Source organism: Marmota flaviventris, chromosome 4, assembly GCF_047511675.1.
Source record: "Marmota flaviventris isolate mMarFla1 chromosome 4, mMarFla1.hap1, whole genome shotgun sequence".
NCBI lineage: Eukaryota > Metazoa > Chordata > Mammalia > Rodentia > Sciuridae > Marmota > Marmota flaviventris.
This window is the reverse complement of record NC_092501.1, coordinates 148358205-148379345: the sequence shown is the minus strand read 5'-3', so window position 1 is coordinate 148379345 and position 21141 is coordinate 148358205.

Here is a 21141-nt window from a genome sequence, read left to right as displayed (position 1 = left end):
ACCTCAAAATGGACCAAAATCCTCTAAATCAAAGAGACCAGTGGCTGGCTTCCAGGATTTAGTTTTCCTTAAAATGAGCTTATTTCTTTCTAGCACAGGGTCAGTAGCAGCTTGTCTGCTACTGAACGTCATTAAATCGATTCTCTCTCTCTCTCCTAATATAATTTCAATATTTTTCCACTTCCTCCAGTTACGTGAAAAACTGACAAAAACTGAGGAAATCCATTCCAACAAGGTTAGTTAATTGATTTTTTTATTCATTGTTAAAAATTAACATCTGTCCAGAATTCATTATACTTAAAAAAAGGTAGTAAAGAAAAAATAAGCACTGAGAATGACTGAGGAAAAAGAAATAAATGATAATTTCAAGAAGAAAAGAGAGTTACATGATATCAATAGACAAAAAAAAAAAAATACAGTTAAGTGTACCTTACATGAAACTCTTTAGAGACCTTCACGTTGAAAATATGCTAACAGGTAACCTCAAAACATGCAAAACTAGCCAGGCTTGGTGGCGCACACGTGTAAACCCAGTGGCTCAGAAGGCTGAGGCAAAAGGATTTCAAGTTCAAAGCCAGTCTCAGCAACTAAGAGAGGCCTTAAACAACTTAGCAAGACCCTGTCTCAAAATATAAAAAAGGAGCTTGGGGATGTGGCTCAGTGGTTAAGCAGCACCACTGGATTCAATCCTTGGTACCAAAAAAAAAAAAAAAAAAAAAAAGATGAGAAAAAACTATAAAACTCCCAGTATTGTAAGTCTATAACCAAATTCAGAACACTCTAATGCTGTGAGAGCAGAGTATAGATCATGCATAATTCAAACATACATATTGGAAAGCATTTTAAAAAGAAGTTATAATAATTTATAATTATTTGTTAATGGATACATAGTTAAAAAGATGAAAATTGTGACAGTAAAAACAAAATATGGAGAAGAGGCATAGCAGGGTAGAGTTTTGCATGCAATTAAAGTTAGTATCTGAAAATAGTTTGTGAATAACTGTTTTGTGTAAAGAACATAATAACCATAGGATAGGAACTTACAGTAGATGCACAAAAGAGAAACATAAGAGAAACATAAAAGAATAAAAGCTCACCACTACAAAAAAAATCATCAAATCACAAGAAAAGACAAAATAGTAAGAAGTTAAAAAAAAGATCTAACATGGAAGTTAAAAAACAAAGTGCAATAATATAATTTGGTGCCTCGCCAAAATTATTTTAAATGTAAATGGGTTAAATTCTAGTAAAAAATATAGACTAGCTAAATTAATTTTTAAAAATCTCTGATGTGCTTCCTACAAAAGAATCAGATTAGCTTTAAGAACTTATAGATTAAATGTGAAAGAATGAAAAAGACATTGTATGCAGAAGGAAACCCAAAGAGAGCAACCTCTTTGATGATTTACATGGAGAAAACTTGATGACCTCATGCAAAATATATTGAACTTGGATTCTTATATTCAACCACACCATACACCAAATCAACTTGAAAAGGACTTAAGACAAATGTAAGACTGGAATCCATAAAACTTCTGGAAAGAAACAGAGGAAAAGCTGCATGGCACTGGTCTTGCCAATGCACATTTGAATTTGAAACCACAAGCACAGAAAACAAAACAAAAAAATAAACAAGTGGACTATATCAAAACATGAAATTTATACACCACCAAGAAACAACTGATAAAGAAAAAGTCAAATTATTCATGTAGTAAAGCAACTCAGTGAGACCCTGTCTCTAATAAAATACAAAATAGGGCTGGGGATGTGGCTCAGTGGTTGAGTCCCCTGAGTTCAATCCCTGGTACTACTACTACTACTATTGGACTAATATTCAAAATATGTAAAAAACACAATCAATGCAACAGTAAGACAACAATAACAACAAAGAAGTTTAAGAAAATAAGCCAATTAAAAAATAGGGAAAAACCTGAATGAACATTTTTTTTTCCAAAAAGAAACAAATGACCAATAGACATGTAAAAAGTTCCTTATAGTCACTAATCATCAAGGAAAGGCAAATTCAAACCACAATGAGATACCAACTTACACCTATTAGAGTGGCTATTATCAAAAAGTGAAAATACTTTTAGGAAGGATGTGGAGAAAATGAGAAACTTACCCACTCTTTTGGGGGATTTTAAGTGGTAGATCGATTATAGAAAATATTATATACACAAAGCAAATAAAACAATTTTCTGCAAAAAATATCTGTACACTCTTGCTCATAGAAACATTAGTCAAAATAGCCAAGATATGGAAAAAGTCTAAATCTCTGAATACAGAAAATTATAAGCACACACACACACATACATGCACACATGCACACACACACACACACACAGAGAGAGAGAGAGAGAGAGAGAGAGAGAGAGAGAGAGAGATGCATTCACTCACACAAAATAGAATGGTATTCAACTTTAATAAAGAAGAAAATTATGCCACTGGAATATTATGGATGAACTTGGAGGACATTGTGCTAGGTGAGATAAACCAACCATGAAAAACAAATATTGCATCCTTTTAGTTCTTTTTGGTATCTAAAAATTTGAGCTTACAGAAACAGAGACCAGAAAGGTGACAACCACGGATTGATGTTGGGGAAAATGGGGACATATTGGTCAAGTAATACAAACTTTCAGTTATAAGATGAGTTTGTGAAGTCTTATATAGCAGAGAAATTATACTTAATAATAATGTATTTCGTGCATATTTGAAATGTAATGAGAGTGGATCTTAAGGTTTCTTACCACACACACAAAAAATGTAATTTGTGGAATTATTTCATAATCCAAATATAAAATTGTACACTGTATACAATTTTATTTGTCAGTTATACCTCAATAATATTTGGAAAATAAATTATTGATAGAAGAAAAAAGGAGAACATTTCCTGAGCATTTGTTTCATTTATAGAAATGTAATGCTTAAGAAGGACTCAATAAATGTCAATTATCTATAATAAAGAAATTATCCATGTAAATAGAAAGGAGTAAGAAGTCAACAGCAAAGACATTGACATATTATATAGGAGTCTTTTTCTCAGCTCAAAAAACTATTTGCTTTTTAAAACACATTCCAATAGAATCTGAGCCATTCTACAACCTTAAAGTAATTTATACTGCTTATAACAAATGACAGAAACATGAGATATTCTCCTATAAATTTCATACGTATCTCCAAGAAATGAATCATTCTTGCTATGTTTTAATCTTTCTGTTAGAAAATAGAGGTAGCCTAAGCATCATTATCCCAAGTGGAAAGGAGTTATACTTCATGTCCCTGGAAAAATGCACCTTAACAACTCAGGTAGTGAAGCACTTAGACTCAGACATTGGTGAGCAGGAAATAGTATTGCATGTGTTAGCATGATCTTGCAAGATAGTTGCCTTGGTGTCTGTTAACAATGTTGATCTTTATCTGACCTGAAAAAGTGAAATGGTTAGGAAATTATCTCACTCATTAGTGTTTCAGGTTACCCACAAGAGATCAAAATTGGCCCCCTCAGACTTGCATGCTCTGAGATAACACCCACTTCCATCTTTCCTCCTATCCTGAAATATTTCCCTTAACATAATGTCCTCATTGTCAATTCATATTTTGGCACATGGTAGGACTTTCTTCATATTGTAAGGATAATTAATTTTGCATTATATGTTTATGACACAATTTTAGTGCATTTGTCTGTCCAGGGACACCTGGATTGTTTCCTTACCTATCGTGAATAATACTGCAATGAACATGGAAGTGCAGACACTGCCCCCTCCCATCTTTTTGACTTAGATTCTCAATTCATTCTTTCATGTATATACCAGAAATGCAATTGATGAATAATATGCTAGCTGTATTTTCAAATGTTTAAGGAACATCTGTACTGTTTACTACATTGGCGGCAAAAGTTAACATAACCAACAACAGTATACAAGTCTTTCAGTTTCTCTATATCCTTGCTCAAAGTTATTTTTGTTTTTAAATAATATTTATCTTAGCACACCAGATGATATGTCATTTGTAAGTTTACATCTCCCTGATAACTAATGATGTTAAACATCTTTTCATATAAATGTTGGCCATTTTTATGTCATCTTTGTGATAGTTAGGTTAACTAGTCATAGCAGATGGGTAGAAGGAAGGATGGTGAAGGGTGGTATCTTACAAGAGGATATCAGACATATGCACTGAAGAAAGTTCATCACAGGACTAGAGATAATAAAATTCTCTATCATAGCAGGTGAGCACCTGGAGAATGGTAGCCAGAATTTCCAAACTTTCCTAAACTATAGATAATTATAATCCCTTATGGAAACTATTAAATGAAATCATGTGAATCTCCAGAAAACAAAAAAGCTTTAAAAAATGGGGCCTGGTATGTCAGAACTTCCCCCAGTTATAGTTAATTATAATCCCTTAGGAAACTACTGTTTCCAGACCATGGTATTCTCTTTTGTGACCAGGTCTGCAAGACCCTCCTCTATCACCAAATCATTTCTTGTGAACAGAACATCATGAGCCTCATAAAGAAAGTTTCCTGAGGGCTATTCAAAGGAATCACTTAAGGGGGTACGAGAAATTGAGGCAAGAAGAATGGGACTCAAAACTCTTTAAAAAAGGACTCAAAACTCTTGAAAAAACATCCCAACTCTGTCAGGGCCACATGCACGCATTCAATCTGTCCTGAATGTCTGTATTCACTATCTTTCTCATAAACTCATGCATTCTACTGTGTTTGACTTGTCTGAAGTCTTTTCAGTGAGATGCTAAAAACCTGTGGCTATGGCTGTGGTTGCCCCAAGTTGCTTCAGATCTGCAGGTCTCCTCTTCTGCCTCATTTGGCAAACTGTTGGGAGAGCATATCATCAGGTGGTATGTTTTTATGCTATTAAATTGTGTCAATTCCTTATAAATGTTAGATTTTATCTTATCATCTGGTATATGGATTGTGAATTTTTTTGCAATTCATAGGTTCCCATTCATATATTTATTGTTTGCAGCATAGAAACTAATTAGTTTGCTGTAGTCTTGTTGATCAATTTTTGCTTTGTTGCCTTTGCTCTTGGTGTCATATCCAAGAAATCATTACCAACATCTATGTCCAGAGCTTCTACTATGTTGCCTTTTAATTCTTTTCCAGTTTCATATCTTACATTTTGATCATCAATCTATTTCATATGAGTTTTGTGGATTGCATAAAATATGTCTTGGATTTTTCTTTCATTTTTCCTTTGTTTTCATTCTCTTCTTTCTTTCTTTTTCTGTTTGGATAACCAGTGTTCTTAACTTAATTTTTTTGAAGAGTGTATTATTTCTCCACTAACTATTCTTAGGATCCTTTTTCAAGATCATTGACCTAAAAAAGGCATCATTACCTTATTTTGAATTTCTGTTACCAGAGTCTTGGTCAAAGGCCTGACACTGGAGTTCCCAACAGACTAGATCCAACCATCCACCCCAGTTGACCAAAAAAGAAACCAGTTGTGGTGAGAGCTGGAAAATAATTCATTCACAATGTGGTCAAACCAGGAAGAACAGACAGGTCCAGCAACTTAAGATCAGTCCTCCTTGTACTGACGATTGCTATATGCTTATATAGGGGAAAGGTAAAAGTGGCAGGAGGCTAGAGCAAATTGGTCAGATTGTGTTCTGGTTGATCTTGTTCTGTGGGGTCCTTCAGTGGTCCTACTAGTGCCAGGGAAATTGTTATTGCTTGGATGCCAGTTTCTATTCAAAGTGCAATTTGATTGCCTACAGAACTTATCATTAACAGTTTAGGGGGATAAAATGTAGTCAGTCAAGACAATGACTGGATACCTCTTTACACCTCCAATTTTAAAAGAGTCCTTGTTACATTTTCAGCATAGAGACTTGCTAATTCATTTGGACCTAATGGCAGCTAAATAGAATTTATTGAACTATGTTTTCCATTTACTTAACTAATCAAAATTTATCACAAATATCTTAAGTAAATACATAGTGAAAAATATGGTCAAATCAGAATATTAATTTTAAGTGAATATTTTAATTGTATTTGGCTGCCTTATGAGTGAATATCAAAATCTAATGACCATTGAATGAGTAGACGAGAAGCCTAAATTAAAAAGAAAAAGTACATTTAAAAAAAGAGAAAATATAATACACAAAAAACATGAATAAAATTAAAAAGAATCTGAAAACAGTAAACTATTCTTATAATAGAGATTTTTCGATATAATTCAATAAACTATACTTTTGAAAAGCCTAAATGTGTGAAAATCAAAGAAAATAAAATTATTTCAAATTAAAAATATTATCTGTCAAAACCAATTCAAAGTGATGAATCCAGCCTATATAGTTCTAAATAATTGAATGTTGATTATCTGAAGCATTGTCTCTTTCTATTTCTTCAAAGCAGATGGAATAATTAAACCATTCAGAAAATTTGCTCTCTGGTATGCTTGATTTGCAAATTTGGAATTCTTGAAGAGGGAAACGATGGATAAAGATGCATACATTTGCAAATTTACATACTTTCAAAGGATATCTATTGATTTAACTGGTAATATTCTACTTTAAAACATTTAAATAGTAAATGTCAGTTCCAATTAGAGAACAATGTGCATTGATAGAAACATCATAGCATCAGTAGGAAGCTTGGAAGAACATTGACTTGCTAATGAAGCAGTCAGCCTCCAACTGCCTGGATAGATAATGCAGTATTATTTAAAAAGGAAGTTCCGATGCATTTTGCAATATGGGTCACTAAGATTTCTATGATGATGAAGTTGTGCTTATAAAGAAATAAGCATTGCATAGATTTGCGGTGTATGGAAGCAGCTTCATTAACTGTCTGTCACATCTGTATAAAATTTCTCAAATAGAATGCATCAGCATCTGAGGAGAGATATCATACAGTATCAAAGAAACAGTGACTATCATTTAAGAATTGCTTACTCTAAGACAGATTCTGACTGCCACAGGAAAATGTTCCTTTTCTCTAGCTGATTGGTCCAAACAAACTTGCCACAATTCTCTATAAGGACATCAACATGTGTTTCAAGCGATATTGCTTAGAGAAATTCCCTGGATCTGAAGAAAGCAACCTAGACTTCCCTGGGCATAAAAGCAAGTCAGGATATGTACAACTCTCCAGAAGGCTGTGAGGAAGATAAACAGTTGTCAAAGTAATAAGTGTACCACAAAGTTAAACAGATAGGGAACAATTTATTTGAGATTATTGCAATGGGGGAGAGAGGCTGGAATCAACTCCCTGAAACAAAGGGCTGGGCCTGTTTAATAGTTGGGTGGTTGCTATGGTAACTACACTGCCTTTGTTTGGTAGTTGTTTCTATTCAACATAAAAGTAAACTTTCTCTTATCTTTATGATGTGAGCTATTTTATAGTTTGGGACAAGGAACGCTGGCAGCAAAATTCTCTTCGATTAGTTGTACACAAATGGAGCACAATTTGGTAGTACACGAAATAGGGTCACACCATTTATTCAACCATATATGTAACTAGGGTAATGATGTCCATCTTATTCCACTATCTTTCTACCCCCATTCTCCCTCCCTCGCCTTTGCCCAATCCAAGGTTCATCCACTCCTCTGTGGCCTCCCCTCCATCCACTTATCAGAGCATCCACTTATCAGAGAAAACAGGAAATGTCATCTCTTTCTATGTCCATATTTCAAAGAAATGGATATAAGATCTTTGAGAAAGACCTTACTTGGGTCTTATATCTGGCAAGAGGTTTGAAGGTAATGTCTGTATATTTGAAAAGGATCAAAGAAAGAACTTATAACACAACAGGAAGTTTATTCAACTGGGACAGCAAATATATGTATTTGGTGGCATAACTTTTATATTATTACATATTTATATTTTATTTTGATATGGAGTTGTTTAATACTAATTTGATTTATTACAGATTCAGCAAACTAATAGAGAGGCAGTCTTTCTATCACAAAGATTTTTCTCTCGTTAGTACATGTGAGTACAAACACACACAAACCCACATACACACACAAATATATACTGAATATTTAATGTGCCATATCTTATGCTAAGTGTTTACTATGCAATCATTTTTTGTCTTTTATACTGAATTCTAATCCATGTACAGTTGTTCTTCTTATTCTTAGGCTCTGCGTCCACAAATTCAAATGATCACATGTCATTTGAAAAAAAAAATAAGTAATGAATATGTGCGAACTTTGTTGTCATTATTCCATAAGCCATGCGTTATAACTGTTGTTTCCACACCATTTACGTTGTATTTGTTATTATGAGTACTCTAGCAATGATGTAAAGTGTCTGGGAGGATGTGTGTAGGACATGTGCAAATATCCTTGGGGTCCTGAAACCAAATACCCCATAGGTATTTGGGGACAACTGTCAAAACAAGCATATCTAAAGTAAAATTTCTGTGTTTTGACAAAAGTAACATCCCTGAAATCCACATTGCTATCAAGATAAAAATCATTTTCATCACCTTAGAAAGTTCCCTCCGGCCCTTCACTCAATTCTCACACTCCTGGAGAAGCATGCACTACACAAATTTCTATCATCTTAGATTAGTAGGACTGATTTCAAAGGTTCATATAAATGAAGTCATGCAATTTGTTCTTTTGGGAATCTAGCTAAATCCTCAATACAGTGCTTTTCAGATTTAACAGTATTGTTCTGTTTTTCAGTATTTTATATAAAAAAGTTGTGTGCCTATTCTGCTGTTACTGGATATCTGCATTGTCTCAACTCTTTATCTATTATAGAAACTACTATGAAAACTTTCATAAGAATTTGTGATTAAAAGCTTCATTTTTCTTAGTACCATATCTGTTAATAGGATTGCTGACTTGCAGAGTAAGTATGTGTTTAACTTCACAATAAATTGTCACATTGCTTTTAGTAGTGTTGATTCCACTGCACACAACTCCCAGCAATGTATGAAAGTTTCTGTTGTTCCATGAATACCAATATTGGGCATGTTCACCACTTTTATCTATCGAGTACAGTAAAATGTAATTGTAATACTGTTGTTTGAATTTATTTCTCCCTTATAACTCATGACATAAAGAAAAATTTACATGTCAAATAAACAATGTTGTGTCTTTTTTGAAGCTTTTGTCAATATTCTTTACACATTTTCTTCAAGTTGTTTTTGTTATTGACTTGTAGAAATCAATTATACACATACACATATGCGCATATTTGTTTATCTATGTATCTAAGGCATTGTCAGAAACATGTATTTCCATTATTCATTAAATTTTCCACTGCTTTCTGGCCCATTTATTATTTCAAATATGTCTTTGATTAAGTACATGTCTCTCCTTTTGATTAAATACAATTTTTTATTTGAAATTTTATTTGTCCAATGATTTTCTCTTCTTACCAAAGAGCATAAAAATATTTATTTATGTTATCTTTTAAAAGCTTTATACATTTAGACTTAACTTTTAGGTCTCTGATCCATATACACATAATTGTCAATATATCATTTGATGGAGAGAAGATGATTCTTGTCATATCAAACTAGTATGGGTATGACATGTAGATAGAAGCATGGATCAATCAATTATAATAGAATCTAGAAATAGAACCTAATATATATAATCAATTATGATTTCCAGCAACCACATTAAAGTGATAGATTGAAGAAACGATAGTCTTTAATGAATTATTGTTAAGATACTTGAACACTACCAAAAAGGCAGAAAGAAGAAAGAAAGAAAAAAAGAAAGAACTTCAAACCTTATATTGTACTAGATACAAACCAATTTGACTTTGATCATAAAGAAACGTATAGATTTGGTGTAAAACTTCAAGGGATAGATGTAACAGGAAAATGTCTATGATCTTAATTTAATCAAAGGTATTTCAGAGGGGACTCAAAAGCATGGGTCTTAAAAGCAGACATGATAAATTTGGCTTTATTCAAATTGAATACTCTGCTCTTTAACAGACCATTAACAAAAATGAAAAGATAAGCCAGACCAGGACAAAATCATTGCAATGTATGCATCTGATAAGAAGCTTTAGAATATGTAGAGAAATCTTTAGTAATAACATGAACAACACAGTAATATTTTCCAAAGATTTGAAAAGTTATCAAGGAAGAGAAACAGATCCAAATAAACACATGAATCAGTGACCTGGATCATTGGATTACTAATATAAATATTTATATTTATAGATTTACTCCAAAAACTACTTTAACCGCATTCTGGAAATTCTACACTTTCATTGTGGTTCAGTTGAAAATGTTTTCTCCTTTTTCTTTTTGACTTTTTGCATATTTATTTAAAAATGGGACTGTAACTTTCCAAATAGTTGGAGATTTTGTGTATTTTGTTCTGATTTGTTTTGAGCTCTAATTCAGTTCAGCTTTGGCCACTGGATATTCATGAATGATTTCAATATTTTGAAACCTGTTGAGCTTTCTGGAACTCTTCTCTTTACAGTATTCCAGTCTCTAGAAACTGGCATTGATTTCAGTCCCATCAATTAGCCACACTCTGATCTCTATTTCCTTTATCCAATGAGAACATTGTTTTTTTTGGGGGGTGGGGGGAGTCCTCTCTTTTGTTGTGGAGCCTCCAATTATAATAAATATGGAGTTTACCTCCTTTGTTTTTCTTATATGAATGATCATGTCTCTGAATTGCTCAGTGTCTTTAAATATGAGCTTATTTCTTTTCCTATTCGTTAATCATTTATGCTAGGAGGTCAAGTCAAACACACATAAGCCATGATCAAAACTCAGTAAATTATCTTTTATTTGATCTTCACTGTGTACTCCCCTTTCATGACAGTGTAGGAAAGACATGGAGGAAAATGTATGTGAGAGTGTTAGGGGAAGAAAAAAGAACAGGTTTTGTTTGATTCCAAAACCCACAAAACCCCAGATTTTTGTGAAGCTGGTAATTATGTTACTTTTTTACTCTAGTTATGATTTAGGAACTATTTATCATTTTTTATGGATTCCTCTTAGAATGAATGTGTTAAATGCTTAGATTCAGTAAGAGGAGCTACTTAAAGTATAATCTGTTATTATGGTAATTATTTTCATAACCTTTATAAAAATATTTCTCTGAACCAAGAACTAAATAAAGGTTTCCCATAAGCATAGGCTTGTGTTGTGTTTACTTGCTTATGTGCCTGGTCTTGCTGTGGGATTATCCCTTAATTACAAGTTTAGCCTTGGCAGCAAAGATGAATAGGAAATCATGTTAAAACTCCAATCTGCCATTTCTCTTGTTCTGCCAGTCGGGATAGTTCTAATTGGAAAATAAATTTAAAATGCCTCCATGCAGATACCTTGTTGGAATAATTGCTGTAAATGCAAAATTTAGGGGAAAAAATGATGAGTGATGCCAAACAGCTAAAAGAAAATTAAGCAATTCATGTTATGGGATTTCAGAATTAAAATGAGGTGACTTTTTTCAAGCATTCATTACACTTTGGTTAAAAGTGTATACAGATGGCAGTGAGAAATTGACAAATATTAATAATTGGAATAATGATCAAAGAGTACAACATAAATTAATTTGTGAACTAAACAAAAATTGATTTTAATTTTTATAATTTTAGTATAAAAATATCTGATATATAAATATATTTGTAAAGCTGTACTTTACAAATTATCAGTGAAAGCATATACATTATGTTGACTCATTTCCCTGAAGAATTAGTTATATCTTATCTAATATATGACTGTGAAGATGCTAATGCTATCTGTACTTGTCACTAAATGGTTCACTTCATTAGTTAAAATGTAATTTGTGCAAAAGGCTGAAACTATGAAAATAGAAGTATTGATATAATATCAAACATAATTTTATTATTAAAATAATAAAATGACTTTACATATAATCTTATAATCAAAATATTTACTTCCACATTGAACTCATGTGGTTATCATATTTTAAATTTTGTTAATCATATATCTGAACTGAGAACTTTCATCTTTGTAGAAGAGCTCTGAGAATCACTACTGGAAGAAGAATCAACAAACTGACCAAAAGCAGATGGAGCAGGAAGACGTTATACCTCACCATAGATAATTCAATTTTAGCAGAGAAGGAAATGATGCATAATTATGACCTTTCAGGAACACTGAAAAAGACTGAGGAGAATGAGCATGTACATGTTCATTTATTTATAGGAATGTATGAACGTGCATTTTCGATAAGCATGATTTCTAATTTGGTACTACTATAAAAATTTCATATAAGTTCTTCAAAAATAATAATATTTAGATCCACTGATTTTCCCAGTACTTGGAAAGTTCCACGGAGCCATTTGATGGAAGTCTTTAAGCAAAAATAGAAGAGTATATAATACGATAGGAGAAATACAGGTGAACAAAAGAAAACCGAGATACTTTCAACTTCCCTTTAAATAATTGAGAGAGGAGTAAGAAAGGGTTCTCAGCACAGGTAGTATCACTGACACAATCTTTTCTTCCAAATTTGTCAAAGTGTTTCATATATAGAGTTTACATTAAATAAAATATTACATAAATCTAAATTTGCTTTTATAGGATTGCATAGCTTCTTGAATTGGTTTTAGGAGGAATGCCTCACATTTTATAGAGGCACATTTCCTATAATTCTGCATGTTTATGGTGTGTTTATGACATGATGAAGTGATAGGAATTCACAGTTATTTCTCATGATAAAAATATTATAATTGGCTAGAATTACTTTAAACTTTATCATTTTTTTCTGACAAGGCAAATTAATATTTCTTTTGTATAAATTCCTAAGAAATATTTAAATCAATTTTTGCTTTAGAGACTTTGGTTAATATCAAATTTACTTTGGCAAACAAATTATACTTTCAATATTCTTATTAAGACTTGACATAATATGAGATCGATTTAAATGATGACATGGTTGCTTGTATAAGTGATTGTGAAAATCCTTCCTGGTATTAACACACTTCTTTGGTCCTCTTCAACTTTGTATCACAGTATTGGTTGAACCAATTGATTATGGTAAATGTGAAGTTAAATCATATCCAAGATTCTATTATAACAGATTTTTAAAAATCTGTTACTCTAGGAGAAGCCAGCACTCATTTAATGAGGAAAATTAAGCAGCCTATCAAGAGCTTAGAAGGTAAGGAAAAGAATCCTTCAGCCAACAGCTAAAGAGGAACTGAGGAATTCTAGCAATCATATGAATTACCCTAGAAGTGAAATCTCCAGTTCTCGTCAAGAGCTAAGTTGAGTGTTGCTTGAATGACACATTGACTAGAACCCGATGGATCACAGACTAGAGCACCCAGAGAAACCTCTTTTGGATTCTTGACTCTCAGAAACTATATTATATAGTAATTTTTATTATACTGATAAACTTCTTTATAATTTGTTATGTGTAAGTGATTCATTAGTACCAATTATTTAGGAAAGAAACATAGCAACTCTAAATTTTCTTTAGTTAATAGAGTGTTAAAAATAAAATCATTGATAATGTGAACAAAAATATTAAATTTGCATTATTTTGACAAAAATCATTCAGAAAATCTTGGAGAATGAGGTTGAAAATTCTAACCAACTGACCTAATAATAATATTAGCCTGATACTAACAGGCAATTGTGAAACAATTTTTTTTACTATAAAGTTAATTTATATTGGAGTTAAGAAAAAATTCATGTTGCTCACTAATAAAAATAGACAAATAAGTATATAATAATTATTATTTATAGATTACTGAGAATTAAAAATACTTATAAACGCCTTTGTGCATTTTTATATGAAGCTGTGATATATGGAGGGCATTTTAGAACATTTATAGTTATGTTTATTTGTTCTATGACTATTTTAGAAAACTAATAGTTAGATGGAAAATTTTATCTACCATTAGTCTCCATTTACAACATTAGATATAAGGCAACACTAAAGAGCACTAAATATTGTTGCTCTTAGGACCAAGAATATTCTGGTATTTAAGCTAAAGATGTTGACAAAAAAAATATACACAAGAGATATCCTCATGAAAAAATTCAGAGAACTCATGTAAGAAACTAGGTAATAAATCAACTTTTATTTTACTACAACTATAGAAATACTAGCTTTCTCTTTTTTGTTTTTGATACTGGGGATTGAGCTCAGGGGCACATAACCACTGAGCCACATCCCCAGCCCTATTTTGTACTTGATTTAGAGACAGGGTCTCACTGAGTTGCTTAGGGCCTTGCTAAATTGCTGAGGCTGGCTTTGAAATCCAGATCTTTCTGCCTCAGTGTCTGGAGCCACTGGGAGCACAGGTGTGCACCTGGTGAAATATGATACTTGATTTTATTTTCAGATATATTTTTCCTATTGTGTTCATATGAAGATGCTTGGAACTGTAGATAGGCGGGGTGGGGGGAGATAATCTGATTGTATATTGAATTTTTAAACAAGAAGTGGCAATTTACTGTAGAATATATGATATTAGAAATAAATTCTGACTTTTTTTTTTAACTGAAGACCACTATTTTATTGGGACAATGATCATTTTATGTGCCTAGTTTCTAAAACCCTTTATCAATTAAGACAGCTGTCCTAGTATATTTGAAAGATCTAAACTAACGTCTTAAGCTCTGCCATTTTTAACTCTAATTCGCTCATTAAAAATAATAATACTAATAGAGAAAGATGGGGGAAGTGAGCTAAGTAGTGAGTCCAGGTCTCCTCACACCACGGAAAGGAGTCAGTGAATAAAAGCAGAATTGAGAGGTAGGTGAAAAAATAAATGCTTTAAGACTCTCTACTACATAGTCTGAGACCTGGAAAGACTGGAAGATAGGTTACCAGAGTAGAAAACAAAACTCAAGAGTCTTTTGACCCTGAATGGGTGGATGGGGGAGGGAGGGCATCAGAGAGAGAAAGGGGCCTGAGAGTGGACATTCTCTTAAGTTAACCAAATTGAAAACTGTTGAAAATATAGGCAGAATTTAAAATGCAGAAGGCTCTTCAAAACAGCACAAATTGCTTAAAACCAAATCGTGAAAAGAAAGCTGAATGGGGAAGCAGCCATCTTGCAGAATCCACAACCGAACTTAAATCAGCCTGGTGTCTTCCCAAGCCTAGCCAGCAGCACAGTGAACCATAGGGAATCCCCCTGCAGTAGGCCCTCTTAAAAATTTGGCTAGGAAAAAGCTCTAGAAGGATCACTAATAGCCATAATTCTTGGAACACTTCCCATCTTCTCCCCACTCACCGCAATCAAGGCGGACAGGATCAGCTGGAGGGCACCTGGGATTAGGGAATTGCCACTCGAGGTCCTCTCAGGCTCTGCAACACAGGTAAGGGCATAAACTTCTGGGCAGGCTCACTTGACTCAGATGGAGGTTACAGTGAAACAGATTTAGCCCCAAAGAAAAGTTGATTCACCAGGCCCTGATCAATGGCACTGGAAGTGACACCATGGGAAGCCTAGGGTCAGTCTCCAAGATCAGAGCACCTTACCAAAGGGAAGCAGCCTGAATATTCAGTGACCTATGTACTCAGCAGGAAATTGCCAGAGGTTATGCAGAGGAAATGGCCTGATACCACCTGATAGGTACATAGCTGGAGCCATGATTGCGAGTGGCAAGTGACAGGGTACTGTTCAGTTACTTGTGGACCCTTGCACTAGACTTTTTAACCAAAGGGAATCAATGTCCACCATTCCCAATGTGGGGCAGTGGAAACCAGAGTCCAGGTGAATCACCAGATACCCTTCATTACAGTACCTCCAACAGTGGAGACAGCAGGGGGAAACAGCAGGGAGAATACTCCTGAACCACAGAACACCTGTAGAAAAGCCACAACCAGTGTTCCAGCTCACATACCAGGATCTTCCCTGCTATGAAAAGAATCTAGCAGAGGAGAACTTGTGGCCCACAGCGGACACAGCAGCCCTTCATAGCCTGCATCCTTACCTTCTGCAAAGTTAAAGTCAGCCAACTCATAACACTGCACCAAGACTATAAATGACCCTAATGTTAACTTTGATCATGGAAATAACTCCTTAGCTTGAATGATAATTGATAATCAAGTACGCAACACTGTATCCCAACCCATTTGATTGTATTTCATCCAGTGGTTTAAAGCATTAATTGAAATCAATCTCCCTACTTATGCCTTCCAAGCTCTGTTCTATGCCTGCTTCTCTTACCCCGACTCATCTTCTTGCACTATCAACTACTACCTTGAAAAACACCCATTCATCTATTTCTCCTTTCTATCTTGGTCTAAATTATCCTCTGTATCTTTACTATCCCTCTTTCTCTTTTACTAATTTATTTTTTTTCTTTCTTCTTTCTTTCTTTCCCCTTCCTCCATTTACACAAGCTATTTTCTCCCACCTTTTAGCACTCAGATAAGTCTACACTAAGTTTACTAAATTTAACTATTTTTTTTTACCTGTTCCAGAACTTCATTATAATTTTATACTGAATTTTAGGAACTACAGAGAACAATTGTACCAGGTTGGCTCAGAAGTGAGTATAGTAAATAGGGCTTAGTAGTATCTCTTAAATTGGAGCTGATATTGGGATCACTAGAGGTCACACATTGACTAAGAATGTCATTACCTAGACATCCATCCAACTTAGGGGGGCAGAATTCACATAGTATTCCTTTACTTAAAAAAAAGAAGTCAGAACTATACTGATAGAGGGGTAGATATACAAAAAAATATGAAAAAAAAAACAACCCAAGGATTCAAATTATCCCAAACAACCCATAATGTTTCAACAGGCTTCAATGAAAACACAGTGAAGAAAATGTCAAAAATGAAATTTAGAAAATTTATGGTTAAACTGCTCTATTAAATAAAAATAATGTAAGGGAGTAAAATTAGAATGAAAATACAGGAAGTTAAAGATCACTTAAACAAAGAGAAATTATAAAAAAGAATTAAGTAGCAATCCTCATAAAGAAGGAATCAGTTAGTCAAATTAAAAATTCAATGGAAAGCATCACACAATGGATTAGACCAGTTTGAGGACAGATTTTGAGGCCTTCAGGACAAAATAAATGATCTTGAACATAAAATTGACCATAGAGAAAAGATGTTAAGAGACTATAACCAGAATATTCAAGAAATATGGGATAACATTAAAAGGCCAGATTTCAGATTCATTGGGAATGATGAAGTCTCTGAAACACAAAGTAAAGTAATGCACAATCTTTTTAATGAAATAATATCAGAAAAATTTCCAAACCTTAAGAAAGTAATGGAAAATCAAATAGAGGAAGTTACAGGACTCCAATTATACAAAATTACAACAGACCCACACTGCTGCAGTCTGGCTGGGTACAATTCAGGAGCCACTTGTCAAAAGAAACAAACTTTATTTTTAGAACACACACACCACACCACACAGCTCCTCAGGAAAACCCCTCAGAGCCCAACTGCCACCACCGGCTTCCCACAAGCCTCTCAACCTCCCCCACTACTCCTGCTCTTGAGGCTGACTGGCTGGGTCGCATGGGCAGAGCCAAAAAAAGTCCCCCAATGAGCAGCTCTGTGGTCTGAAAGGGCAGGGAAACAACCCAATGAGCATCACTGCAGAGGAGCCAATCAGTTGGCCGCTAGAAGTTTGCTGGGGCCCCTTCGGCTGTGGCTCTCAACACCACACCAAGGAACATCATATGAAAATGGCCAACATACAGAATAAGGATAAAATTTTAAAGGCTGCTAGAAAAATGGAAATAAAGTGGACTTCAAGCCAAAATTAATTAGAAGAGACAAAGGACATTTCATACTGCTTAAAGGAATCATATATCAACAGGGTATAATTATAAGAATCAAATAGACCACAATACAATAGCACTGAATGACGTTAACATGGCTCTCACCACTGAATAGATCATCCAAACAAAAAGTAAATAAATCTACTACAGAAGTAAAAAAAAAAATACGATTGATAATTTGGACATAACAGACATATTTAGAATATTTTATTCATCCATGACTGAATTCACTTCTTTCCAGCAGAACATGAACATTTTCTAAAACAGAGAACGCCTTGCATTCTATACAATCATAATGGAATTAAATTAGTATTCATGATAAAAATAAAAAGTAATCTAACATATTCAGATTAAATAATACATTGTTGAATGATGAATGGCAGCAGAAGAAATCAGGGGAGAAACAAAAATCAATAAATGTAATTCATCATGTAACTAGACTTAAAGACAAGAATCACATGATTATCTTAGAGATTATACTTGGAGATAAACAAGAAGAATAACAACATACCAAAATCTCTGAGACAGTTTCATTCTAAGAGCAAAGTTCATAGCATTGATTTCATATATTTGAAGAATAGAAAGATACAAAACAAATTAGCTAAAATTACAGCTCAAGGCTCTGATAAAGAACAAATGCAAACCAAAATTAGTGGAAGTGAGGAAATAACTAAAATCTGAGCTAAAATCAATGAAATTGAGTTTAAAAAGAATACAAAAGATCAATGAAACAGAGATTTTTTTAAAGAATAAACAAAATTGATAAAGCCTTATTCAAACTAATTAAAAGAAAGAGAAAAAAAATCAAATTTTCAAAATTGGAGATGATAAAGAAATATTAACACACACACAACTGAAATCCAGAAATTATCAAAAACCATTTTGAAAATTTATACTCCAATAAGCAATAAAATCTTGAAGATATGAAAAAATTCCTAGAGACATATGACCTAACCAAATTGAACTAAAATAATATAGGAAACATAAACAGATTAATTTCTAGTAATGAAATTAAAACAGCCATTCAAAAGCTTTCTAAAAAAGAAAGTCTATGGCCAGATAAATTCTCAGCCAAGTTCTACCAGACCTTTAAAGAAGAACCTATACCAATCCTCCTCAAGTTATGCAATGAAATAGAAAAGTAAAAAACTCTTGTCAAATACTTTCTACAAAGCCAGTATCAGCTTGATACCAAAGCCAGACAAAGACCCTTCAAGGAATGAAAACTTCAGACCTATATCCTTGATAAACACATATGAAAAAATATTTAATAAAATATTGCCAAACTACAAACAGCAACACATCGAAAAGATGGTGCCCCATGGTCAAATGAGATTCATCTCAGTGGTGCAAGATTGCAAGGCTGGTCAAATTTACAGAAATCAAAAAATGTAATTCATCACATAACTAGACTTAAAGACAAGAATCACATGATTATTTCAATAGATTCAGAAAAAGCATTTAACAAAGTACAGCACCCATTCAGGTTTAAAACAATAGAAATACTAAGGATTGAAGGAACGTGCCTCAACATTGTAAAGTCTATATGACAAACCCAATCCCAACATTATTCTGAATGGAGAAAAAAAACTGAAGACATTTTCTCTAAAAAACTGGAACAAGACAAGGATGCCCATTTTCACCACTCCTATTCAACTTGGTTTTTTGAAACTCTAGCCAGAGCAACTAGGCAAGAGAAGGAAATGATAATGATCCCATATTTACAAAAACCACAAAAATTCCACCAGAAGACTTCCAGAGCTCATAATCTTGTACTCACAGAAAAAAGTATAAGATACAAGAAAGGAACATAAGCAGGATAAAGGAAAATCATATATAAATCATTTGTGTTCCTGTATTCCAATGATGAATCTGCTGAAAAAGAAATTAGGAAACCCATCTTGTTCACAATAGCCACAGACACAAAAAGAACAAAACCAAACAAATAAACAAAAAAACTTGGGAATGAACCTAACAAAAGAGTTGAAGGACTTGCCTCTACAAAGAAACTACAGAAAACTAAAGAAAATAATTGACAAAGATCTTAGAAGATGGAAAGATCTCACATGTTGATTGGTAGGAAGAATTAATATTGTCAAAATGAACATACTACCAATAGTGCTGTACAGATTTGATGCAATCCCCATCAAAATTCCTACGACATTCTTCAAAGAACTGAAAAAGCAGTTATGAAATTCATTTGAAAAAAACAGGAGGCCCAGAATAGGCAAATCAACCTTAGCAAGAAAAGTGAAGGAGGTGGCATCACGATACTGGATCTCAGATTATGTTACAGAGCTTTAGTAACAAAAACAGCATGATATTGGCACCAAAATAACTAAGAATATTAGTGGAATGGAATAAGACGAACTTATATAAATATAGTTATCTCATAATAGACAAAAAAAAAAAAAACAATAAGCCTACATTGGAGGAAAAAATAGCTTCTTTTCTAAAGAAATGGTGCTGGGGAAACTGAAAATCCACATGTAGTAGAATGAAATTTAAACCCTATCTCTCACCCTGCACAAAATTCAAACTTAAAGTGCATCAAAGACCTAAGAATTAGACTGGAAACCTTGCACCTGCTAGAAGAAAATGAAGGCCTAACACTTCAACACATTGGCTCAGGAACTTACTTTGGTAACAAGACTCCTGAAGCATAAAAAGTAAAAATAAAAATCAATAAATGGCATGGCATCATATTTAAAAAACAAAACAAAAAACAAAGAAGCAAGGAAAAAAAAAAACCGTTCCTCACAGCAAAGGAAACAATCAAGAGTGGGAAGAGAGAATATATAGAATGTGAAAAAAATTTTTGACACCTGCTACTCAGGACATTAACATCCAGGATATACAAAAAGACCCATAAACCTAACAACCAAACAAAGCAAAACAATAACTGAAACAATAAATGGGCAAAGGCACTAAACAGACACTTCTCAAAAGATAAAATATGAATGATCAACAAATATAAGAAAAAAATGTTCAGCATTTCTAGGAATTATAGAAATGCAAATTAAAACTACACTGAAATTTCATTTCACTCCATTCAGAATGGTAATTATCAAGAATACAAATAACAATAAATGTTGGAGAGCATGTAGAGAAAAGGGTACACTCATATATAGTTGGTGAGACTGCAAATTAGTACAACTACTGTGGAAAGCAGTATGGAGATTCCTCAAAAAATCTAGGCATGAAACCACCATATAACCCAGCTACCCCGTCGTTGGTATATATCTGAAGGTGTTAAAAGGAGTATACTACAGTGATGCAGCCATATCAATGTTTAGAGCAGCACAATTCACAATAGCTGAGCTATGGAGTCAACCTAGGTGCCCATCAACAGATGAGTAGATAAAGAAAATATGACATACATAAGGGAGTATTACTCAGCTAAAAACAAGAATGACTATATGGCATTTG